Consider the following 27,646-nt stretch of genomic DNA (forward strand, 5'->3'; position numbering starts at 1 on the left):
TCAGGAGTCACTGTCTTTGGTTTTTGAGGCAGGGTCTCTTACTGGAACCTGAGGCTTGCCGATTAGACCCATCTCTACATCCTAAGAACTAGGATTACAAGTGCATGCCATAGCACCCAGATGTTTGCATGAGTTCTAGGGGTAAAACACAGTCCTCATACTAACACGTTAAGCACTTTATTTCCCCAGCTTCCTTTCTTGGTTTTCATGATTATATTAGTTTCTTGTGGCTATTGAAAGAAAAAATTACCAAAAACTTAATGCCGGAGCTGGAGAGATGGCTCAGCAGTTAAGAGCACTGGCTGCTCTTCCAGAGGTTCTGAGTTCATTTCCCAGCAACCACATGGTGGTTCACAACCATCTGTAATGAGGTCTGGTGCCCTCTTCTCACCGGCAGGCATACATGCAGACAGAACTCTGTTTACATAATAAATAAATAAATCTTTTTTTAAGACTGCTAATAAAAAATACTTAATGTCTTAGAAAACAGAAATGTTTCCTTAGATACTAAAAGAGGAAAGAAGGTCCCCCCTACACACAATATTGTCTATAATGCCTCAGAAGTCCCAATGGTAGAAACATTCCTTGACTCTTCTAGCAGTAACTAGAGGCAAGACCAGAGCTTGGCATCAACAAAAAAAATAAGGACAAAGAGACAACTGCCAGTTTTCTGGAAATTATTCTAAATAGTGGATAGGGTAAAATGGAGAAGAGTTAGATTGCAGGGAGAAGACTTAGAACAAGACAGGAACTTATAAATACTCTAACCTGACCACCTCATTTTATATAGACTATTTTTTTTAATGTAACAATGGAATTTATTTCACAACTTAAAGCTTCTCTGAATTTGCCTGTTCTTCCAACAGTAAGTGATGGATACTGTGCCAGGTTGGTTCTGCAGATACACTCCTTAAAGGATGCAGTTCATTCATTGTGGGTGCATGTGGCTTACTGAATAGACTCACATATGAAAAAGGATACTGACTATAGTTTTATTCCTCATCCCCGGTGGAGGGAGACAAACATTTCCATGAGATCTAGTGTATAGACCTTTCTGTAGACTTAGCCTTAGAAGTGGAACTGGTAGGTCCCATGCATCTCTCTGTTCCTGGATACCCAGGCCAGGCCTGCACACCACACATGTAGTGGTGGCTTTATAAATACCGATGACATGAATGGATAGTGCCAGATCACCCCCCAACAGTGACAAGGGGTACAGGAGGGGCAGGGCAGATAGAAGTAGTCATTTCAACCACTTGGTACCAGCAATGATGAGCTTCAGACCACACCACTGTTGCTGTGGAGAAGTGAAAAGCCCTATGCCATCTTCAATGACAGGCAGGTGACACCCAGGCTGAAGGAGACCCTTTCCTTCAGAACTCTGACTCCCACTGCTTAACCTCCTACAGAGGAGGCTTGCCAGTGAGGACAACTCCAGCTTGGAGCCTCTCTATAAAAAAAAAAAAAAAAAAAAAAATCAGCCACATCAACACAAACACACCATGACCTTCTACCAACCCTAAAATGCTAGATTTCCATTTCTTTCCTGCTACCTCCAGCATCACCTTGTCAGAACTCACTCCTCTTTCTCAGGGACCTGTCTCCATCAGGAACATTCAATTTGGCATCTTTGGTGATGCCAGGCTCTGGTTCTGTGACTTGCTGGAGTCCTGATGCCCCAGGTGAGTATTTTTTTCTTTTTAAATAATTTATTTTTATTTCATGAGCTTTCATGTTTTGCCTGCATTTACGTAAGTGTAAGGGTGTTGGGTTGCCTGAAACTGGAGTCACATGCAGTTATAAGCTGCCATGTGGGTACTGGGAATTGAACCTGGATCCTCTGGAAGAGCAGCCAGTGCTCTTAACTGCCGCTGCCCCCGCCCCGCCGCCAGATGAGTATTAATCATAGAGGAAGCACCCAGTCTACACAGCAGGGCCACATTTCCTTCTAGTCCTCTCAGAAGATTTGTCAGTGTTATCACAGTGTCCTATGTCTGGAGAAGAAGGCTCTTTGAGCTCACTGCAGAGTATGTAGTAAAGAAGATCCAGTGGATGGTACCTAACACTCCTGCTGAACCTACTGGCACCAGGATCTATCACCATCCTGGCCTGAGCCAGGCACCCAACTGTAAACTCTACTGCATGCCCCATAGAAATGGAGCCCAATAAAGCTGCTCCCTTGCCACAGGACCAATCTTCTTCCCCTTGGGGCTCTTCACCACCTACAGTGAGTAGTTAAGCCATCTCTCCCCTTCGGGAGCTTTCTGGGGAGAATCTGGACATAAGCACTGTTAGGTCCCACGTCTCAGATGTTTCCTACCCCACCTCCTCTCTACCCTACCTTCTCCCAGGAGGCTGCTGCCAGGTTGGTGTCTTCCTAGTAGTCACAGGATGATCAAGCTGTGGTCTCCCAGAGAGAGCAGAGCACCAAGTGAGGATGGGATGGGGGAGTTCCAGTCCATTTCTTTAATACCCACAAATGTCTGGGAACCGAAGGTCAAAGCATTTGGATGTGTAGTCCTCTCAGGCTGGTGAACAATGCACTCAGTCACTAATGGTGGGAGTTTAGCACAATGTCCCTTTTGTTCCCGAGCTCATCTTTACCACCTCTTCTCAGGCAGAGGCAACTCAGTTCACCAGTGAAACATTAATGAGGACATGCACTGTGGAGGTACAATGGGGTTTGTTCTGTACAGGCAGAGTCAGGAGGAGGCTCGGACTCCATGTAGTTCAATCTCCAATCTCCTACAGTTACAGAAGTGCTTCTGTGATATGGCAGAGCTGGCTGTCAAGTCAAGACTGGCACTCCTCCAGCCATCAAGCTCTACATACGACTGCAGGTACCCTAATTATCCTCTTGCACAGCCTTTAACGTGGAGTTGGGAGAAAGAATAAGGATTCAATTCAGCCCTCAGGACAAGAAGCAACTAGGGAGGGTGGGGCAGAAAAGGCAGTAAGCTAAATCAAAGAAGGATCAGAGACCTAGCAGGATGGTGGAGTCATTCCAGAATCCCAGGAGCCCTAGACTTGATCCAGGAGGTATATGGATGAAGTAGTTCAAAAGATGGGGTTGTCAGTGCCTCTCTGTCCACCAGCATGGTCCTCAGGACTGAGACTGTAAGGAGGTGGTGGCTATGTCGTGGTGGGTTTTAGAGTAACATCATTGTAGGGTAGTGAGCCACACCCTCTCTGGGGGGGGGACTGGGAGGGGGATGGTGGGATCTCTGATGATCCATCATGGGGTCCTGCTCTGGCTCTCTGGACTTGTGACAGAAGAACTTCACCAGGCCACAGATGCACAAGAGGGACACCATGACCATGAAGACAAATGACAAAGATCCTAAGGGGGTCATTTCTAGAGTCCCCTTAAAGCTCTTTTAGATTTTAAAGGAATAAAAGGAACCAATAGATTTCAAGTATTTCAAGCCTAAATTCTGTTGGACTTCAAGGAAATTCTAAAGGACACGTTTTCACTGTTTTTCACAAATCATTTGATTTGCTTACAGCCTATATAGCCTATAAGGAACAACAAAGGGCAGACCACAGGCACCAAATACTTTCCCTGTGCCATTAGAAATACAAGTACATCCAGAAAAACAATAGTTGTGGCCGCTTAAAATCCTAAGAAATGGTTGTATGATAGAATTTGGTATTTGCATTTTGAACTGCTTACTCATCCTTACATAGACTACATGAAGGTTGTTTTGTCTTGCTCTTAGCTGCTTTCCTCTAGCACCTGGAACTCAGTTTCTAGGTTGAAATACATTATCGTAATCACGGCCAACCAAAGGCATCCCAATTCAAACTCTACTTAACTTCATGCTTTACCTGCCTATTGCACTTCAGTTAATAGGCAGCTAAAAGAAGAACATGTCAATAAATCTAAGCTTACAGATTCTATGGCCACCACAACCTCACACTTTAAGGCTTTTTGTTAAATTTGCTGTCTTCACACTGTATTATACACTATAAAGGTGACATGTACATGACTTTACAAATGACTTTACAAAACTCAAGTTTCTGGATAGAGGTTCTACATGCTCCACCTAAAATATTCCCCAACAGCCCATCTTAAAGATTTCTATTACTTCAGATTTCTTTAATTATTTCCCAAAACCAATGAAGAAAAGTAAATTATTTTTACTATTAAGTCACCACTGACCTTCATGCTTTTCAACTAGCACTGGAGGACTGGAATCATGAGTAAGTGAAGTCCCAGGTCTGATATTCAGTCTATAGCAATAAGTACATCATGACTTACTGGGCCTTAACTTCTTTTAAAAGGAGGAGACTTGACAGGATAATCAGTAAGTCATTTTAAGTATCAACAATGAAAACTTTTAGCTTCTAATATGGATATTTTCACAAAGTATGAAGGACATTTATAAAAGTAATGCCAAAATAAAGTTGCACTGGATCATGAAGGAGAGAGTGAAGTAAGCAATCAGTAAGTACAGATATTTGAGTTAAGAAGTTAGCACCATAATAAGAACATTCTCTTGGACTCTGGTAAACAGCTTCCCTCAGCCCAGATATCATTTATCTGAGGACATTTATTGCTATGTAGCCTAGATTATGGCTGTACAAAATTTATTCTCCATAAAAGCATTTCACAGAACTGGAGAAATGGCTTGGCAGTTAAGAGCATGTGTGTACTGTTCTTCCAAAGGACCAGAGTTCGCTTCCCAGAACCTACACTGGGCAAATCACAACTGCCTACAACTCCAGCTCCAGGGGGATCCAACACCTCCAGCATTCATGAGTACCTAATTCACGTGTGACTATAAAGATGCACACACATACACACAATTTTAAAAAAGATGAAATAAAACATAATTTTTTTGTTGTTGTTAGAGCAGTGGTAGCACATGTCTTTAATCCCAGCACTCAAGAGGCAGAGGCAGAGGCAGAGGCAGAGGCAGAGGCAGAGGCAGAGAGGCAGAGGCAGAGAGGCAGAGGCAGAGAGGCAGAGGCAGAGAGGCAGAGGCAGAGAGAGCAGAGGCAGAGAGGCAGAGGCAGAGAGGCAGAGGCAGAGAGGCAGAGGCAGAGAGGCAGAGGCAGAGAGGCAGAGGCAGAGAGGCAGAGGCAGAGAGGCAGAGGCAGAGAGGCAGAGAGAGAGGCAGAGGCAGAGAGGCAGAGGCAGAGAGCAGAGGCAGAGAGGCAGAGAGAGAGGCAGAGAGAGAGGCAGAGGCAGAGGCAGAGGCAGAGGCAGAGGCAGAGGCAGAGAGCAGAGGCAGAGAGAGGCAGAGGCAGAGAGCAGAGGCAGAGGCAGAGGCAGAGTGGATCTCTGTGAGTTTGAGGCCAGCCTGGTCTACAGAGTGAGTTCCAGGATAGCCAAGGCTACACAGAGAAACCCTGCCTCAAAAAACAAAAACAAGCATTTTGAAGAGGCAATAAAAATTTTGTTTATATTTGTCCTTGTAAGTCAGACCATACAAGATGTCAACTAATTATGCCTTTTAGCTTTTACATAAACTTCCCTACCTCAACAGAGAGGACACAATTTATCAAGGGTTCATGTATATAAAATGTAAAAATCCTATCATTTGGCTTTTACATTTTGTATACAGAAGATGAGCATTTAACTGGAAAAACCTGATGGAAAATATTAGATTTTCTTATTTTACTACATGCTTCATAATACTTAGTGAGTACTAGGAACACAGTAACAAATGATCGTACACAAAACATAAAACAAATCAAATATTTAAGATATAAGTATTAACACAATATAATTTAACTTTTCAAGGTATGCTACATTTAAAATGTCTATTTTAATAGAAGCTTTCATCTATCAGAAAAAACAGGGGCATGATAAACACACCAGTGTGACTTAATCTCTCTGAGGCTCTCTGACCTCATTTGTAAAACTGAAACCAAGTCTATAGAGTTGCTATAAAGTACTGTGTGGAAAGCGTCCACTACCCATGTGATCTGTTATTCCTCAATGTAACTTAGACTTAATAGAGATAAGGCCATTTCCACTTTGCTTCATTGTCAACATATCCCTCACTTCTTTTTAAGTCCCTGATCACATTCTAGTTAATAATGTATACTTCTCTCAAATATCAGCTTCACTTTAAGTGGGTAAGAGAAAGAAAACCTTCAGTGTTTTGAGGATAGAGAAAATCTGGTTCTGATAGTTCATTGCTTTTTTAATGACAATGAAACCTGAGGTTTATGAAGCAGTAGATAGTTGTGACTGATCAAGTATTTCTGTTTTACCTCACATATTCTGTTACCACTGGCATTATCCCTTAACTAAATGCTTATTTATGCTACCCAAGTACTTTTCTAGTCCTGTACCCGACAATAAATATTGCAGTGCAGGGAAAGCCAAAATATTGGAGGAGATATTGTTAATGCTGAAACTTCTGCTCAAAGCCAAGACAAGATTAAGATTAGATCCTGTAAAAGTTTTACATTATAAAAGAAAAAAATCATTAAAAGCTCTCCTTTGAAAAGATAAAGAATTCTAACTTAAATGTTTGAGTTTCAGCACAAACAAAACTACAAATATCACATAAAAGGGACAACTTTTTACTGTCTGTGTGGTATATCCGTATGTTTGTGTAGGTATATGCATGTATGAATGTAGGTGCACATGCAAACATGCATGTGGAAGCCAGAGGATAATATCAAGTTCATTTTACAATCTCTCTCTAACTCATTTTTTGAGACAGGGTGTCACACTGAACCTGGAGCTCAAGTATTCAGATAGGCTTGCTGGCCAGTGAGCTCCAGGGATTTGTCCATGCCCAGCAGTATTGACGGGACAGAACACGTGCTGCCACATCAGTTTTGACTCGGGTGCTAGGAACCTAACCTTAGGTCCTCATGCTTATATGGCAGGCCCATTCCCAACTGAGCCATCTCCCCAGCCATTTTCCTTTTAGCCTCTTTCTATTTGTTTCTTTTTGCAATGGTGGTGATAGAACACAGACCTCATACATGCTGGGCAAGTGCTTACCATGAAGCTACATCTCCAACTTATTTTTTACTAGAAATATGCATATATTTACAAATCATGTTACAATTTTCATTTGATACTAGTAGTATAGTACTCAATTAGCAAAAGCCTATAATGGCAGAAAAGTGTATCATGATAAAGATAGACTACATCTTGTCTTGTTTATAGGGGCTTACCCCAAAGTGCCAAAAAGTTAAAGGAGAAAGATTGAAAAGCCATCACAATTATCCTCAAGTCTCAGTGGTTCATACAAAGTTCAGCTGCCACCATTATTTTTGACTCTCCTAATTGAAAAGAAGCAAATGGGAAATCTTTACTTCTGCAGGGACAAAAGAATGACTTATAAGGCTGCCATAAATTATAATTCATATATAAACTATGCTTCCCAGTAAGTAAAACTCCCTGCCTTTACAATTCAAAAACAAAAATCTGCATGTAGAGGGTGGCAAATGTTAAATATATTATATGTATGAAAATGAGTAGCTGAGGCTGGGAGTTGGTGGCGCATACCTTTGATCCCAGCACTCGGGAGGCAGAGGCAGGCGGATCTCTGTGAGTTCAAGACCAGCCTGGTCTACAGAGGGAGTGCCAGGACAGACTCCAAAGCTACACAGAGAAACCCTGTCTCCAAAAACCAAAAACCAAAAACCAAAGCAAACAAAAGAGTATCTGATCAGATTGAAATTATATGCAAATGTAATAGTGTAATGAAGAAGGAAGTGGTCCCATGGCAGAGGAGTCACCACATGCTGGTTTCTATCATCCAGCTACTCCCTATACATACCCCATTTAGGTCACCAAGAGAGTTCACATACATACCCTTTTCTGATCTGTGATCCAAGTACAAAATAGTATCTGTATTAGTTACTTTTTCTCATTGCTGAAACAAGGTATCTGGTAAAAAGCATCTGAAGGGAAGGAGGGTTTATCTCGGCTCACAGTTTTAGGAGGCAGTTCATCATGTGGGGAAGGCATGGTAGAAGGAGAATAAGGCAACTAGTCACATTACATCAGCAGGCAGGAAGCAGAGTGAAGAACAGTGGAGTTGAGGTCGCCTCTCCTTTTTCATTCAGTCTTTCAGTCCCAAAGCCCAGTCAACAGAACAGTGTTACCGCCATTAAGGGTGGCTCTTCCCACTGCAATTAATGCTATTTAGAAACCCCCTCACAGACAAGCCCCGAGTTTTGTCTCCTAGGTGACTCTAATTATGGCCAAGTTGACACTAATCATCACAGTATTTCACAGGACTTCTCGGCTAACTTGCGTCTGTATATTTTTGATTTGCCATTAAAACCCATTAATGTGCTTGATATAAATTCAGTATTATTTGCCCTAGAGGAAGAGGACACAGTAATAATCTAAAGCATAAGAAAATTACAATTTTGGAGGGGTGAGATAAAGATGGAGGAGTATGAGGAGGAATAAGCTTAAAATACAACCTATACACAATACTTGTGGTAGTGTGAATATAATTGGCCCTCATAATCTCATAAGGAGTGGCACTATTAGGAGATGTGACTTTGTTGGAGTGGGTGTGGCTTTGTTGGAGGGAGTGTGTCACTGTGCAGGCGGGTCTTGAGGTTACCTGTGCTCAGGATACCACTTTGTATCTCAGGCAACTTTCTGTTGCCTGCAACATGTAGCACGCTCAGCTCCAGCACGTCTGCTCCCTGCCATGATGATAATGGACTGAACCTCTGAAACTGTAAGCCAGCCACCCCAATGAAATGTTTTCTTTATAAGAGTTGCTGTGGTCATGGTGTTTCTTCACAGCACTAATAACCCTAAGACAATACGTAAAAATATAATTTTAAAAAATTCACAATTTTGTACATGAGTGCATGCACACACACACACACACACACACACACACCACACACACACACACACACACACACACACACACACACACACACACACACGTCTGCATACAGAATAATTAAAGAACTTAAGCCATGATATATGACTAACAAGGTCTAGTCTATGTAGCAAGAATCTACTTAGTGAGGAGGACAGGACACAGCGGCTATCTTCATATATGTGAATTTTCATTTCAAACAGTGCAAAGAAGAGAAGCCAAGGCATGAAAGTTGTAAGCAGGCTAGGGTTGGTTCAATAGACTACTTACTCAGCTATAATGCTACCTACCATAGTGTTAACACCTGAGATATATTTAATCTGTGTTATTTTCCTCTAAGGACATATATAATCCAATATCCAATAGGTTTTTGTATTTTAGCAAAATACATGTCCTCTGTAGAAAAAAAAAAACAATATAGATAAACTTGTGTGATGTCATGTCCCATAAGTAAAGATCATAAGTGTTTTAATACGCAGTTTCCAGCTATATGTGTATCTACTCATCTCTCTGCAACCCTTTCATCACCTTGTCCTAAGGCATATATACACAGTCTTAGATTTCAATTAAAAAATTACTATCTCTGGTGGCTGTGGAGATAGCTCAGTGAATAAACTGCTTATCACACAAGCCTGAGAGACCAGAGCTTGGAACCCCAGAAACCACATAAAAATTGGCAGGGTGTGGCAGCCCACCTGTAATTTCAGCAGACATGAGATATAGATAGGGAATCACCAAAGCAATCTGGCCAGCCAGAATAGCCCAAACAGCAAGCTCCGTAGTTCAGGAGACCCCTGTCTGAATATATAAACCAGGGAGCAATCAAAGAAGACATCCCAATGTCAATCTAAGACCTGCACGCACTAGCACACAACTGCACATGTACACCCATACATATGCAAAAAAGCATATGCACATGCACACACATATGCAAAAATCTTTATTTTTTTTTTTTGTTCTCAGGTCAGACTATATCCCTTTGACAGGCACTTACAAGCCTCTACCCTACTAGTTGTCCCATTTGCAATCAAATAATACATTGAGAAATTAATCACTATTAATATCTGTCTTCACAATAAAATGTAAGCATTATATCATACTCACTACAGATTCCTTTGTATGGTATCTTGAACATAACAAGCAATTAAGGAATAGTAACTCAATAATTGAGTACATAGTAAAGTAATTGTATATCTATTAAGACCACATGTACAGCTATGGAAAATGTTTGAGGTATCTTAGGAGGAAACATAAGGTGCAAAAGAAGATAGATACCAAGTTCCTACTATTTTTGTTTCAAATCAGAGCAGAGCAAAAGGACTGCTATTGCTGGCTACAGCACTGTGATGGTCTTTACTATTTGTTGCTGTTGTTGACTTTCTTCTTTTGTAAACAGAATCTGTTTCAAATGGAATGTGTCATTAAAGGTCAACAAAAAAAGCAGGGTCAATAGAAGGTTTTTATTAAGAATACCAAGTATCTTCTTCTAACAAAATACACACCACCACTACCCATTTTAAAAGATTTACTTATGTTTGTGTGTATCTAGTATGTATGTGTATATGCAACATGTGTGATGCATCTTTTGTTCAGGTGTCCATGAGAGCCAGAAGAAGCATCAGAGGCCTGGAGATAGAGTCACAGACAGTAGTGAGTCATCTGATATGGGTGCTGGGGACTGACATCAAGTTCTCTGGAAGAGCATCATGTGCTCTTAACCTCTCAGTCCCACATAATTTTTTTTCTAGAGTATACATACTTTTTTCTTGTCACTGAGATTGCTAATATATAAATTTCACATAAAAAAAGGCTAGACTGACCCCCTCATCTTCCATGAATTTGGCTTCACAATGTTAGTTTTCTCTATGTTTTCCCTAATACTACTGCTACCAAGAAAACTCCAAGTCTCTATGTATACCCTAGGGTTACTGCTAGCAAGAGAAATCACTTGGTACAGGATCCAACAATAAAATGCATGGCTATTACCAGCACAGTGCAATTATTTTATATATAGTTCTTTTCAGCACTGACCTCTTCAAGAATAAAATGCTTGGTCACATCCATTTCATATCTCCAATGTTTATTATGAGGCTTGCATGTAGTCAGCCCCCTAGAGAGATGTTTACAAAAACATTTAATAGTTGCTACAAAACAATCTAGAAAAATAATTCCACTATTTTAATGGAATTTTATTTCCACTGGGGTTTTTCAGGATGGGGAGGGTTAAATGGAGCAAAGAGACTATCAACACCAACAACTGGTGCTTTGTCTGCATTTCACTGGTTTCCATAGCTGGGAGTAAAACCACCTCATTTAGAAGCTGGTTGAGCCTCTTATTTCTCTGTACCAAATTTTAAAACTCACAAAGCAGACAATGATATCCTTATGGACAGGAATCAAATCTTATTTATCTCCAAGCTTCTAGTATCTAGTTATGGAATATGAGTACAATAAATTTTTGTTCAATAAATGCATTATTAAATTTATCCACAGTGCATTTGTCATACTGTTTTTCACAGTGTCTAAAAATAATTTCTAATACGGTAATTCATAATCTCCATAGGAAAACAGTGAAATATATGTCTGTTGGAGAATGTATGACAATTTGGTGCAGGGCAAAGATGTATCAAATTGAATACAGTTCCTGAGTCCCACACATAATGAAACCTGAAGATAACATGAAACAGGGAAGTTAGCTAGAACACATTCTCTTGAAATGCTTTTCTTAATGTGGCCATGGCATGCAGGTGGAGGTGAGCAGCTAAGTCCTTTTATACAAAGAAGGAAAATGAGCAGTGATGGGGCCACTGGAAAGTTGGAAGCAGTGAACCTCCCCCTACAATTTGCATTTTCTTGGCAAGTTAAAGTCTCCAGGGAGAAGTGCTACCTTTCAATTTTAGCACTAATGGTAAAGAGAAATTTCTAAGATCTTTGATGTACATTCCCTCAATAATACACAAATCAAAATTTTCAATTTAAAGATGAATGATAGGTTTTCCCAACTGGGATCTCAAAATCTAGCTCTGCCCTACCCATTGCTTTTTTATTTCTCTCTCCTTCACACTGATTAAGATTCTTCAATACAATTTATTCATCCTGAAACATATTCAACTTAAATTTTACTTACGCTATATGAAGATAGATTAGTTTGAAGAATTGAGATCAAAATGGGCAAAAAATAAGGTCACTCATTATTAAAAAAATAACTAGTACAACTTGTAATTTTTTAAAAAATCTAGCACTATATAATTTTAAATTTTTTTTCACTAAATGTTCTAAAGTATAAGAGAAATCTGACCTCAAAATACTCCCTGCAACTACAGGTGCTACAGTATCTCCATTTATTAAGTCATTTTAGGCTGTGATCTTGGAGTACTTAGTATCCCCACCTGCTTCCCTCATTTCCACTGTAGACTTTACAGAACAACATAATAAACATCAAAATGACTGGACTATGAACCCAGATAAGGAGACTCAGTAACAAACATTTCAATTACTCGCTCATGATGACAAGTCACAAAATTTTGAATCTTGCTAATCTTTCAAATGGAAGAGTAAAAACAAGCAGATTTTAAATTAGCAGACTTAAAGGACCCAAAATGTCTCCAAAAAAACCCCAGAAGTCTCAGAATCACTTTAAAATTAGACTCACTTCCTAAAAATGAAGAATCAACCTACATTTTCTCCTGCCATAAACAAAGTAAAGGATGGAAAACTGCCCTGTGACCCCGCTTTGTTCAGCCTGCACTTGCATCTAATGACAAAATTCTCTGAAAGCAGGAGAGATTCCCTTCATCACAAAAGCTTTCACTTTGGATCAAGGTGCAACAGTCTTCGTAAGGACAAGTGGCTGTGATGGTAAGAGTGCTCTGAAACTGACATTCTGACATTTTCCTCCACGTAGTCTGGATTCTTAATCCTATTCTACTTAGAAAGGGATTCAACACATGAAATACATAAAAAATTATTGGTGACAAATGAACTCATTCTATAGGTAGACAAAACAAGGTCTACATCATGTACTGTGCTTTGAAAAGCTTCAGAAATATAATAAGTATGTTCAGGGCTACTTAGCAAATATATTATCTGAATATCATTTAAATTTAAAGGAAGCCTTTGGATTCTCAAAGAAAATCCAAACATTCTTAAGGAAGCTCACTGTTTTCCATAGTAATTAAAAACTGTACTTTGAGGAAACCCAGATTTTAAAAACAAATGTTAGGCTGAACTGCTCACTGCATCCCCAGACTCCAGTTGTAATGCAGAGATCCATTGCAGTTAGAGTGGAGGCGCATTTAGTCCGAAACCAGCCACCAAGAACCCGACAAATCACTCTAAATTCCAATGCCAATAAGACAACACAAACCTGGCATTAATAGATTCTAAATATCTGTCTGAATTCCTTTGTTAACTTGTTTTATATCAATAAGGCACAAATAATTGTAAGACAAACTCATTTTATAATATATATAAGCATACATGACACTAATATTAAAGAGTAGAATCTCATACTAAAAATAATAAAGTACATCAACACAACGTTAAATATTTCCATTAACAGAAAAGCTATAGATTGGTTTTGGATTCTTCTATGTAAACCCTAAGAAGTAACATCCTGTGCCACATGGAAAAAAAAATCTATACAAATGCTAGAATTTTTTTTCTTTTGAAAAAAAATCAATCATTAAACACTTTAAAAATTATAAAAATACAAAGATAAAATAATTAAAGTTAAGAAAGGTAATCATGCTTATACTTTCAAGTTTGAAAACCACTGTAATATTATGAAGAAAGAAACCCACCTTGGACACTGTTCCCTCAAACTGCAATAGTTCACACTGCCTTCAAGAATGCTCTGATATCACAAAACAGCTCAACTCCCTCACAGCTGCTCTAGGACCACTAACTACTCTGTAGTCCCAATGGAGATGAGTCTAATCTGATAATGGAACCTTCATTCTCCAATAAAAGGCTCGAGATCACTTTACAGTATACCACATGGACTTTAATCCACTGATTGGCCCATTAGTACATTCACATTCTTAAAAAGCTTTCCCAGTATTATCCTCAATTTCTTTTTCAATGGGCAGAAGGAAAAAACAAAAAACAACTTGTATCTCAAACAATTATGTACAATGATGTTAGCCATACTGCTATTGCAGGGTTTCTAGTACAATTACATACTTTAATGTACTATAAAGTGGTATGATAAATATATATCTAAAGCATTTCAAAAAATAAGAGAAAATTACATAAGAAATAATAATAAAAAAGGAGAATTGATAACAGATCCATTTTTTCAAAATAAAAAGATCTCAACTGAAATTCAAATCAGATAGCTAAGATTCTTTATTCACCATTAAAAGTGCCCACTGTAAAATTACCTTTAACTGAAACAAATATCACCCAAGTAGACAAATTTAAAATATAAATTAAAAAAATAGAAAAGCAATGTATTTTCTTGCTACCTACTGTATAGTAGGCATAATGCCAGAGATAAAACACAAGAAGTCTAGAAGTGGGCAGTTTTACTGATGAGGCAAATGAGGTACTGAAATGGTACCAAAAATTGCTCTTTTCTGGGGCTGAAGAAAGGGCTCAGCAATTAATAGCACTGGCTGCTCTTTCTAAGGACCTGGTTGATTCTCAGCACCCACATGGTGGTTTAAACAGTCTGTAATTCCGGTTCTAGAAGATTCACCACTCTCTTCTGGTCTCCCCAACATTATTTTATTTATTAGCAGCACTACATTTTACATAGCTTATTACTTTTAATTACTTCATGCTTCTAGGTAATATTTTCCAATGTCTACTTTGGCAGTTCAAAGAGACCTGCCAGCATGTTAAATACTCCCACTCCAATCATTACACTCTAGGAAATAAACCCTACATCCATCTTATCCCTTCCTGGGGAATCTTTCACTAGGCTAGACATGATGGCTCTGAGATCCTGAATATACAGTTAATACAGATTCTAGTTTTAGAAAGTAAAATAGGAAGAATAACACTGACACAAGGCTGGCTGCCATCAAACATTTCACAGCAAGAGTTAACTTCTCAGACAATGAAAGAGGTTTTCCACAAGAGCAAATGAGGCGAAAGTCTTGCACCCACTTGTCTATAACCACAAAGCTTCCAGGGCAGACAGTCAGTTTCCTTCATGTTTGCATTCCAAGAACCATAATGAGCATGCACAAAAACCTGACCATTTAGAGCTTCAGAGATAAATGGTCCAGATGGCTGGTGGGCAGGCCTTATTTGTCCAGGAGGGCTTACCCTCACTATTCTCTAACCACAAAGTATCCTTTAGGAAAGTTTACTAACACCAAAGGCTTTCCCACTTAATCGTCTCTTATGAACAAAGGATCCATCCTAACCTACCCTGCCTTTATCTTATTGGTAATAATTTGACATCTTACCCAAATCAGGGCCCTCTTATCTCCACCTTCCCCAGTAGACTCCTACATCTACTATATAAGGGCTGAGATCACAGCCTTGAACCCACCACAGAAGACATAAAAACAACTCCTCGGTTCAATTGGGTTGCCCAATTATATATATGAAAAAGGAGTTGGAATCTAGGAATTCTATTTTTTTTTCCTTTTTTAAAAAATTTAGACTAGAAACAATCTTATTTTACATATCAATCCCAGTTCTCTCTCCCTCCCATCGCCCCCATGTCCCCCACCAACTCTCCCATCCCATCCCCTTTCTGCTCCCCAGGGAGGGTGAGACCTTCCATGGGGGAACCATCAAAGTCTGTCACATCATTGGGGCAGGGCCTAGGCCCTCCCCCATGTGTCTAGGCTGAGAGTATCCTCTATATGGAATGGGCTCCCAAAGTCCATTTGTACACTAGGGATAAATACTGATCCACTACCAGAGGCCCCATAGACTGTCCAGGCCTCCTAACTGACACCCATGTTCAGGGGGCCTGATTCAGTCCTATGCTGGTTTCAAAGCTATCAGTCTGGGGACCATGATCTCCCCTTGTTCAGGTTAGTTGTTTCTGTGGGTTTCTCCAGCCTGGTCTTGACCCATCTGCTCATCACTCCTCCCTCTCTGCAACTGTATTCTAGGAGTTCGGCTCAGTGCTTAGCTGTGGGTATCTGCTTCTGCTTCCCTCAGCTACTGGATGAAGGCTCTAGGATGGCATATGAGGTAGTCATCAATCTCATTATAGGGGAATGACATTTAAGGTAGCCTCTCCACTATTGCTTAAATTCTTAGTTGGGGTTATCCTTGTAGATCTCTGGACATTTCCCTCTTGCCAGATTTCTCTTTAAACCTATAGTGACTCCCTCTATTAAGGCATCTCTTTTCTTGCTCTCCTCTATTCTTCCCAACTCAATTTTCTTGTTTCCTCATGCCCTCCTTCCCTCTCCTCTTCTCCCCTTCTCTTTTTCTAACTCCCCCAGCCCCGTGCTCCCAATTAGCTCAGGAGATCTTGTCCTTTTCCCCTTATCTGGGGGACCATGTATGTCTCTCTTAGGGTCCTCCTTGTTTCCTAGCTTCTCTGGCAGTGTGGATTGTAGGCTGGTGATCCTTTCCTCTATGTCTAAAATCCATATATGAGTGAGTACATACCATGCTTGTCTTTCTGTGACCAGGTACCTCACTCAGGATGGTTTCTTCTAGTTCCATCCATTTGCCTGCCAATTTCAAGGGAATTTAAGAATTCTTAAGCAGTGTGCAAAGGAATATAAACTCTATGGACATTCTAAAGGAAAACCTGGCAATTCTTAATAAACTTTATAAATGAACATCCAAAAGCCCTCCAATTTTAATCTTAAACGCATGTCTCCTTAAGATAAATGAAGATTATCATCAAAGTATTGATAGAGTATAGTGAGGTATGGCAAAGAGACCCTAGAGTCTGCCTGAACTTTTGCCAGCTCAGAATAAAGAATGCCAACATAATTATCTAAATTTGCTTTTATGGTTGTCTACAAAGAGACAATAATCCTTTTATAGACAGACATTTCAAACAAGAATGTCAAAGCAGTAATGAACCGTGCTTAAGGTCTCAGAGCACACTACCTTGTGTAGGACTTTGCTCCTTTACCATCTGTAAATTTACAATTTTCTGAAAATCTCTCAAACAGGAAAGTAAGCTCTGATTACAATAAAAACATATTCAACTTCCTAGTACAACATTTTGTGGCCTATGGCTCTACCCCATCTGCCCGAGGTCCCACCCAGTGAACTTCAGGAAGCACCCTACAATCTCATGTACAGAAAAAGACAAAGAAGGAGAGGGTCCCTTAGGAACCTTTTGAATGATATAATTTTAGAATCTACAAAACCATGCATATGAATATTGAAAAGCCCACACCCACATTAGATGCATTCTATTCTTTCCCTAAACATCTCTCTTTACTAACTCTCACGGTCACATCCATTTACATCTGATACTTAGTAGCTCCAGTTTTGCTTCCCCAGACTGCAATGTAGTCAAGAATCCAGCTTCACCTGAGTGGAGGTCTACAAGAGAACTCAGGTTGCTACAGGCAACAGCATGAAGCTGCATCCCCAATCTGAAAACTAATGCTGAATTCAAAAGCAAACTATCTGCACAGATCATGTGTGTGTCACAGACAGATCCTGACATACATTTTTAAATTTCACAGTAATGTAAAAATGATACCTATCCTATAGGCAACTTAGAATTCTTATCTTTCCCAGACTAGTATGATATCCCCTCATGATGCTGGGCGGTGGCAGTGAGCCACAGCTTACAGCCAAGCAATGGTTTGCGATGGTTAACTTAGTATGTTTTCACATCCCATCATGTCACAAAATGAGCACCCATCTGCATGCAAGAGCTGTTCAACATTGTTATAAGTTTTGTGTTAGATGATTTTGTCTAACTGTATATCGATATGTATTCTGAACATATTTTAGATTCTTTATGCATTCTAGATATTGATCCCTTATTAAATATATGATTTGCAAATATTTCTCTCACTTTATAGGTTACCTTTTTACACTGTTGGTTGTTTTATTTGTAGTTGAGGTTTTTAATTTTAATGAAGCCCAACTAATCCTTATCTATTTTACTGCCTATGTTTTGGTGTGCTAGCCAAGAAATAACTGCCAAACCCAATGACATGTAGTTTTTTATCTATAGTTTCTTCTAAAAGTTTTCTGTTAGCTCTTAACATCCTGGTCTTGAAGTTGTGTTGGGCTAACTTTTATATACAATATAAGGCAAGGTTCCAATTTCAATTTTTATCTTTGGATAGTCAGTTTTCTCAACACCAATTATTGAAATCACAAACAAATAAACCTAACCTTTCTCGTGAATGGTCTTGCTACACAAAAATCACTTGACATACAAAAAATGCTTATCTCTGGGCTTTTTTTTTTCTATTCCATTGCTCCATACATGTCTTTATACCAGTACCACAAAATTTGGATTATTATAGCTTTGTTTTAGTTTTAAAATTTTTTATTGTGTATGTGTGTGGGATCCTGTGTGAGTGTGGGTATGCATGTGTCATGGTGCATATGTGGAAGTCAGAGGACAGACCACTCTAAGAAGTCAACGCTCTTCTTCCACTTTATTGATGCGGGGTCTCTCCTGTTTTTGCTACTCTGCACATTCCAGGGCGATTGGGCCTGTGAGCTTCCAGACAAGTGTATATCCACCTCCCATCTCCCCATAAGAGTGTTGGGATTATAAATGTGTGCCATGGCATCTGGCTTCTAAAAATAGGTTTGGGTGATGTTTTAGAATTACTATTGCTGTGGTAAAAACACCACGACCAAAGCGACTTTGGAAGAGAAGGGTTTATTTGGCTTATACTTCTATATTGAAGTTCATCACCAAAGGAAGTCAGGACAAGAATTCAAACAGGGCAGGAACTTGGAGGCAGAAGCTGATTCTGAGACCATAGAGGGGTGCTACTTACTGGCTTGTTTCTTGTGGCTTGCCCAGTCTGCTTTCTTATAGAACCCAGGACCACCAGGCCAGGGGTGGCCCCATCCACAATGGGCTGGACCCTCTTCCATCGATCACCAATTAAGAAAATATCCTACAGGCTTGCCTATACCCAATGTTCTGGAAACATTCTCTCAAGTGAGGTCCCCTCCTCTCTGATGACTCTAGCTTATGTCAAATTGACAGGGGTTAAACTCAGGTTTTTCAGGCTTGCATGGGAAGCACTTTATCCACTAAGTCATCCTGGGTACCCAGTCTTAAGTTTTGAAATAATTGGGAAGTATGTGACTTCCACTTAGTTCTTCTCATGGGATTTTATTTCAGAACCCTTGAAATTCTAAGAGTTTAAGATGAATTTTTGATTCTGAAAATTCACAGGAATTTTGATAGGAATTATACTGAGTCTATAAATTACTTTGTATAGTAACAATGTCTTCAGATCCATGAATATGCAATATGTTTCCATTATATAAATAGAAGATATAAATGGTGTCCTTAATTTCATCTGACAGTACTTGGTTTTCAGTGTTTAGCAATTTTCACCTCACTAGTAAAATTTACTAATTGTTTTTGATTTATCATATTGTGGCACTGCTAATATACAGAAATATATTATTCTGTGGGATAATATGGACAGTATCCATCAAACTGCTAAATTTGTTAGTTCTAACAACTTTTTGCATAATCCTAGAATTTCCTACCTATAACATTAAGTTCTTTGCAAACAAATAATTTTTCTTTTTCCTCTCCAGTTTGGATCATTTTTATTTTCTTTCTTTCTGATTGCTCTGGTTAGCATTCCTAATAAGATGTCCCTGCTTTGCCCCTGATGCCAGAGGAAAAGCTTACAGTTCATGGGGCAGCATATGGTTGGCTTCGAGCACTGCATAAGTGGACTTCATTAGATGAAATACTTTTCTTCTATTCACAGTTTTATGATAACTGTTTTTATCATGAAAGGGTGTTAAATATGAACAAATTTCTCTGCTAACTGGGATGATTACATGATTTTGGCCATCATTAGACAACCTGTGCAGCTTTTTACCATGCATCTCAGACAACCAAAAAGTTATTTAGTACACTCATTTTGCCTGGATCTCCTCTTCATTTTTGAAACAAAGTACTTAAAGTAGAATTTGACAACATAAACCTGAGCTTTAAAAAAGGATTTTTACAAGGATATCAAATGGATAACAACTTTTAAAAAGAGCACATTTTAAAACTCAGACTGAGAATCATTTCGAAAATAAAATTTAGCAAAATGGATCAGGGCAGAACAACACCACATCTGATATCACTGAGGCATGACAGAACTGATGTAATACTTGTAATGCATAATTTATTTAAATACATTTTAAAACCTCTATGTATATATTGATAATGGTACATATTATGAATTAGATGTAGTACTTCAAAGGAATCCATGGGGCTGAGAAGATGGTTCAGTCGGCAAGAGTGCTTGCTCTGCAAACATGAGGACCTGAGTTCAAATCCCAAGCACTAATGTAAAATGTGGAGCATAGCTATATACTTCTGTAAACCTACCATCAGGGAACAAAGACAGAAGGATCCAGAAAACTTGCCAATCACCCAACCCAGCAAAAACATCAAGATTTAGACTCAGTGAGACCCTGTCTCAAGGAAATGCAGTAGAAAAACGATAGAGGATGACAACCAACATCCTGCTCTGGCTTCCGAGTGAGTGCACAAGGACCCAAGCATATACACAAACCATGTGCGCAATACACGTACACGTACACACACACACACACACACACACACACACACACACACACACACACACAGAGAGAGAGAGAGAGAGAGAGAGAGAGAGAGAGAGAGAGAGAGAAAGAGAGAGAGAAATCCTTATACTGAATGAAGTAAAAGCTGAGAGAATGAAATAGCAAAGAAAACAAGACTTTCAGAAGTGCCTTTCTTTTTCATAAGATTAACTTAAACAATACAGTTTAATACAGAAGGACTATGACATAAACAGAAGCTCCAAGAATCAAAATTCTATGCTGTGCAGTTGTCCCTTTCCTTACCGATACTGGTAAATATGTTATTAAATCAACCCTTTTGACATGACAAAAGTTTCAATGTCATCCCTCCTGAGAACACATGCTGCTGTCTTGACTCAGGATTCAAGTTGGAGCAACAGGAAACTGTTGTGCTCTGCCCTGGCAGCACATTTTAACTTACTTTGTAAATCTGCAGTCATCTCTGTCCCACAATCCTGCAGAAAGGTGATTTCGTGAAGAAAGTTTCAGTTTGCTGAGTTGACAGTGACAAGCCCTTGGGGGAAAGGCCAACTCAAGCAGGATGGAAGCAGATGTTGACAGTCAGTTTTTTTTACCCATTCATTGCTTTTGTGACTAGACATTACCAGCTCTGACACCGGCCCAGAAAGCAGTGGGTAGACTGAAATAGTCATTTTTCAAGAGGTTAAGAACTGTATGGTTTTCCCTTCCTCCAAAATAACCCTACTAGAAACAGAATAAAACAACATGGAAAATATCAAATGTACATAAACATCAGTTCAAACAACACATTGGAAGATTTTACTTTCCAAGAAAGGAAGGCAGGCAGGCACACACACACACACACACACACACACACACACACACACACACACACACACACACACACACACAGAGAGAGAGAGAGAGAGAGAAATGAAAGGAAGGAAGAAAACATTAGTACAAAACAAATAGAAAATGCATTCATTCTTTGGTTCCTTAAAAAGCATTTCCTATGATCACTATTATGGTAGACTCTGTTTCAAATCCCAGGAATACAGCAGTAAAACACACTGTCCCTTGAGCCCATAAGAGATAAATGTAAAATAAATGGCAATCAATTAGTGATTAGGTGCTAAGAAAACAATACACAAGTCATGAAACAAACCAGGTTGGGGTGTACTAATTTCTAGTGAGCTGACAAGGAAATCTCATAGAAAAACAGACATTAAATAATGAGAAAGATCCAGCAAATCGGCATGCTGAGGGAAAACTATTTGCCACAGTGGTTAGGTAGAAGACAACTTCAATGCTGGAATAAACTTTCCATACTCACAGAACAGAAAAGAAATCCAGCACTGTTCAAGTTTTATGAATTCTGGTGTTTTTAAGAACAGCAGCAAGCCAGGTAATGGCGCACACCTCTAATCCCAGCACTCCAGAGACAGAGGCAGGTGGACTCTGAGTTTGAGGCCAGCCTGCTCTACAGAGTGAGCTACAGAGAGATCCTGTCTCTGGGTGGGGGTGGGGGTGGAGGACACGGACGACACAACACGACTACAGCAGCAAGCAAGATCTCAAAATACCACAACCATCTCAAAGTCATCACTTAGGGGGAAAAACAAAACTAAACTACGACAAATGAGCTCCTCATACAGAATTTTAGACAAGAAATTTTAACAGAAAAGAGAAACATGAGTGACTCCAAGGCAAAGGTCTGTGGGTCAGAAAAGATCAGTGTGAGGGTCCTGGTGAGTCACTAGTGTCATTCACACCAAAGCAGCAGCATCCTGAGTAAGATCCATGTCTACAGCCTGCTTCAGTTCTTCTTGACAACTACCTCTTGGGTACTCCAGAGGTTTTTCTTATTTAATGTAAACCTGCGGTACCACAAAAACATCCTCCTAAAATAAATGTTTAGACATCCTAGAGAAAATTTCCCTATTTAATACCTTTACTAAATTATGAAAGAAATTGAAATATTTCTTTCAGACAGGCGTGCCTCCACCTCAGCATCCTCTTGCCTCAGCCTCCACCACACCTGGACAAATTAAGAACACTATTCTCCCTCTTTCTTGTAGAGCTATGGTTCTCAACCTTCCTAACACTGCAACCCTTTAATTTAGTTCCTTTTGTTGTGGTAACTCCAACATTAATAATAAAATTATTTTTGTTGCTACTGTTATGAATTGTAAAGTAAATACATGATATGCAACCCCTATGAAAGGGCCGTTGGACCCCCAAAGGGGTTGCAACACACAGTGCTAGAGCAAGCACTTTTGGCTTATAAGCATCTATAATAAACAGTGCTATGCCTTAAAAATAAAATATGACTACTGAAAACATTAGGCTTGGGATTAATTAGAACAAAATATAATGACATATACATATGAAATGCCAGGGTGAAACCTATTAGTCTGTTATACCAATTTTAAAATTTTTAAAGGAAAAAATTAGCTCATCTTACTTGAAAGACAGCTATATTTTACAGCGCTGAAGGATTCTCAGATGCATGCTCACGTTGTATAATATTAATAAGACATTTAATGGTGTTATAATGTTAAAATTTCCAAGTTATGCTATTTTCTATAATAGTACTTTAGTTAGACACTGACCATTATTGAGAATAAGCAAAGGGGGAAAATGGAGATAAAAAGCTTGGTTTAGCTGAGGTACATGTTTTAAAAAAGGAACACTGTCCTCAGAAAACTGACTGGAATAGTACCTCTAGCATTCAGTAGCTATGTAATCTCCCCAATCATAGAGTTTTCCTCCACAGAAAAATGAGGCAATACCACCTACCGCACTAGATTCATTATCAAATGAAATTTAATTATTAAATGAAACAAAACCCATGAAAAATTAATGGAACTTAGGCTTACTATCTGACAGACATGTATATCAGCAAGAGAAATGAGAGTAAGCAGAAGATAAAAGGAAAACTAATTCTAAGTCCTAAGTTTTAAGAACCTTAAAACGTAGTAATTATAAGTAATGGTACTTACTTATAAACAAAAGCTCCAGCTAGATCTTTGCCAGCCTAGAATTAAAACAATGACAGAGAAGGAGCTAAGATCTTGCTTCAGCACTGAATCTGGACTCCGGTTATAGAGTACTTCCACATGTACATACAAACTGGTCTTCACAACAAGACTGACTCAGGAGGAAACGGAAGTCACCGAATGTCAGCCGGACAAACTGGAATCATGACTAAAACCTATGACACTTCCTCCTACATCCCTTAAACAGTGACAAAGCCTTTCTTGCACATAACTTGAGTAAACAAAGAAATATGCTTCAGCAAGCAGGTGTTTTTTCAGCCAATAATCTAGTCACATTCAAGGATATAATCCCATGCTGTATTTAGTAGAATAAACCAGCTTCTTGATACAAAAATGTTTATTATAAGAATAAATTTCCAAAGACAAGTTTTTTAAAATGTATTTTCCAAACTGAAACTTTAATTAATATTAGCTTAGGACAAAGTAGACAGAAGTGCTTTTATTGTGTTTACTTTATTCAGAGATTTCCACTATATAGCTGGGCACTGAGTTGCTGAGTATGCTATCATAATAAAAAAGTTTACTGTTTGTATCATTAATGGCTCTACCATCCATATACATTCCTTAATCGACCCTTTAAATTTCCCTTCCTTTCATACTCAGAATTTAAATAAATTCCTTTGCAAATAGGTCAATCAGTTCCTGTACTTAGTCAAGATGATTCACTTTCACACAATAATTATTTTACAAATACTACATTATTAAGTAGCTAAAGGGACAATTAGACTGGAAAATTGATTAAAAGAAAACCTGGAGACCAGCCAATTGAATGATAAGCATTTAAATAAGTCACATTTTACTATACATATTTAAAAGTCACTAGGAAAATAGACATCTGTTTGATATTTGTGTGCATAGTTGTACAGATAGGAAAGAGTATCTACTTACAAAAAAAAAAAACTTGAAAAATAGGTATCTTAAAGATGAAAAAGTGAGTAGTAGTCACAAGAGACGTTCAGAAGGCGATGTGAGAGTTTGAACTTAATTGTCAAGAAAAGGTAAAGCATAAAAGTTCTGGGCCAAAGTATGAAAACAGTATCAACTTAGAGAAGTCTTTCTGGACATACAACAAAAAATCAACAGATTAAAAGGAATAAAGGCTCAGAATAATGAAGCCTGGTAGACCTACTGAAAGATTATTAGAAACATTATTTCCTTTAGATTACAGGAGGACTCGGACCTCAATGGCCGAGTAATGAGTAATGAGCAGTGCTGAGCACCAAAAGGAAGTGGTACTGGGTCTCACTCCCAGAGACTACTTTCCTCCTCCCTGGAATCCCAGAACACCTTGGGTCCACTTACGGGACAGTGTATGAACCACCTGGCTAAAGGGAAGATGAATGACAGGTACTGAAGATGATAAGGGGCCATGCAGAGAGCCTGGACATTTGGTGACAGGAGCAAACTTGGTAGTGCCAGTAGGCTGCAGCATCTGAAGGGAACTGCAGGGAAGATGCCCCATCCCACCCCCCACTTGTCCCACATTCACTATGCTTTGAAGCAGAGCTGCATTCCTACCTCAGGTGGCATCATTCAGAAGTCTCTGTGTGACCTTCAGCTGAGGCCTTTCCTCTGGCCCTTTGAGATCCTCTCACCACAAACTGGGGAATATGAAAGCCTTGGTTCTGCAGTCTCCCTCAGCACATGGCCACTCTTATCTCCTTTATCTGGTCCTCAGCCTGCTCTGGATCCATAATACTTCAGTGTCCTAAGCACTGAGACCACCTCTGTTTCTGAGCTACCTGACAGCAAGGGCTTGCTTGTACTTCCTTAGGTTCAGCCTCTTGTTTATCCTAATTCATCAAAAATAGTAGAGAATTTTATTTTAACCCTTGAAAAACAAAAACAAAAAACCCGACTAATCAGAAACTCTTTCTCTAGCCCAGGGCCTAAAGCAAACAATAGACTATCATTCTGTTACAAAAGGTAATGAGGTACTGAAACATTCCACAACATGGGTGAACCTTGAAACTTCATAGAATGGGAAAGAATTGTCCAGAACAGATGAGTAGACAACAAGCCAACAGGGGTGAAATGACCACTGTCTATCATTTAGTACTCTTAAGAGTGTTGAAATACTTCAAAATTAGATTTAATAATGGTTGTACATCTCTGAAATATGACAAAATTATTAAGTAGTACACTTTAAGTGAGTCAGTTTTATGATCCATAAACGATTTCTCAGTACAGATGTGATAGAACTAAACGATCATGCTTAGGATGCTAGTGAGTTGAGGGTGGTGCGGAAAAAGACTAGATTGTAATGCTTTCTTCTGAAGGATTCTAAAATACCAGAATCTAAAGACACTGAACGATCCTGAAAATCAAACTGGCATGCTAACATTTATCTTTGCAGAAGGGGAATTTCCATGTTCACAATGACAAGAATGGCTTAGAGCAGCTGGACACCAAGTAGAAGACTAGACTATAGGTTTAATGGTCCACTTCAAAATTTTTAAACGAAGGGGAATTTTTTTCTTTTGGAGACTGGGTCTCATGCATTCATCTGTCTAGCCTCAAGCTCTCAAGGTAGGGAAGACCTCCTGCCTCTTCCTCCCAGGTGTTGGCATCACGGGCATGAACTGCCATGATAGGTTAACATTGAGCTGGGGAGTCAACCTAAGGCTTTGTGAGCATTAGGTAAGTACTCTACTAAGTTACAGCTCCAGCCTATCCCCACCCAATTTTTTTTTTTTTTTAATAGAAAATTTGGAAATGAAGAGGACTTGAGTCAAGACAGGTAAGAAAACAGGAAAGACTTTACAATTAGCTTTAAGAGCAGAATGTTATCTTCAGAAACTTTCTGTAAAAGGGAAACTTTGTGGGGAAACCAATTTAGCACACAAATGGTTACACCTTATTACATAAACCTACAAGTAGAGGGAATTATAGAGCATAACTGAGTGTAAGACAGTAGAGTTGTATGAAACCACTTCTCACTGGCCTTTTTAAAATAGCAGTTGTTTTAATCTGACTTAACTAATAGTGGATTTATCTTTAAAACATATCAGATTAGGGTGCAAAGGTGCATATCTTGGATTCCAGCACTTCAGAAACAAGAAGCAGATAGGTGGATCTCTGAGAGTTCAACCCAGACTGGCCTACAAAGGAAGTTCCAGGTCAACCAGCACTATATAGTGAACTGCCAATAAATAAATCTTAAAGACCATTAGGTTAAAATGCCAAAATTTTCTTTAAGCGTGTCAGATCAGCAACATACACTTAAACTCAGTTTTCAAGAAGAGAAAGAAATTTAAAAAACAAACTCCAGTGCTGGGATTGTGACACCAGCCCAGTCACAAAAATCTTTGACCTAAAGTTTGTCCTGCCTACAGAGTGTTCGGGAACCAAAATTTAATAGAATCCTCAGAGACCAGAGAGACTTCATCCAGCAACTGATGGGAGAAGATGCAGAATCCCATAGCCAAACATTAGGTAGAGCTCAGAGAGTCCAGTGGAGGCAAGGCAGGAAAGATCAGAGGATCCAGGAGGATCACGGTCCACGAGAACACAGTCCACAGAATCAAACTGATCAGACTCACTGGAGCTCGAAGAGATCAGTGAGCCTGTCTACATCTGACCTAGGTTCTCCGTAGGTATGTTAAGGCTGAGTAGGTTGGTGTTCCTGTGGGGGTCCTAACAGTGGGAACAAGGACTGTCTCTGACCCTTTTCCTCATCCAACCTTGATGTGATAGTATGTGCCTGGTCTTAATTGTAGCTTGTTATGCCATGTTTGGTTGATAACCCTGAGAGGCCTGCTCTTTTCTGAGGGAAGACAGAGCAGGGTGATTCTAGGAGAAAGGGGAGCTAGGGAGGAGAGACTAGGGGAGAGAAGACTGCAGTTGGGATGTAATATATGAGAGAAGAGAGAGAGAGACAGGGGGACGGGGAAGGGAGGGAGAAAAGGACAGTCCAAAGTATCTTAGCAATGGAGTTAGTTTATTTCCCAAATAGCCCATAAACTAGAAATAAGCAGACTGCTACACAGAACTATGAACAAGTTTTGCTTCCTATTAAAACACTTAGGAAAAGACATTGAATGTCACCTTAACTTTTTCAGAAGCAATTCATTC

General features: G+C 39.3%; 1 protein-coding gene across 9 annotated transcripts in view; it reads right to left on the reverse strand.

Moving 5' to 3' along the window:
* Nucleotides 1–27,646, reverse strand: part of Peak1 (pseudopodium enriched atypical kinase 1) — a 210,278-nt gene that overhangs the window by 141,590 nt on the left and 41,042 nt on the right. The gene's annotated exons all lie outside the window — the stretch shown is intronic.

The sequence above is a fragment of the Cricetulus griseus genome, chromosome 4 (assembly GCF_003668045.3).
Source record: "Cricetulus griseus strain 17A/GY chromosome 4, alternate assembly CriGri-PICRH-1.0, whole genome shotgun sequence".
Classification (NCBI taxonomy): domain Eukaryota; kingdom Metazoa; phylum Chordata; class Mammalia; order Rodentia; family Cricetidae; genus Cricetulus; species Cricetulus griseus.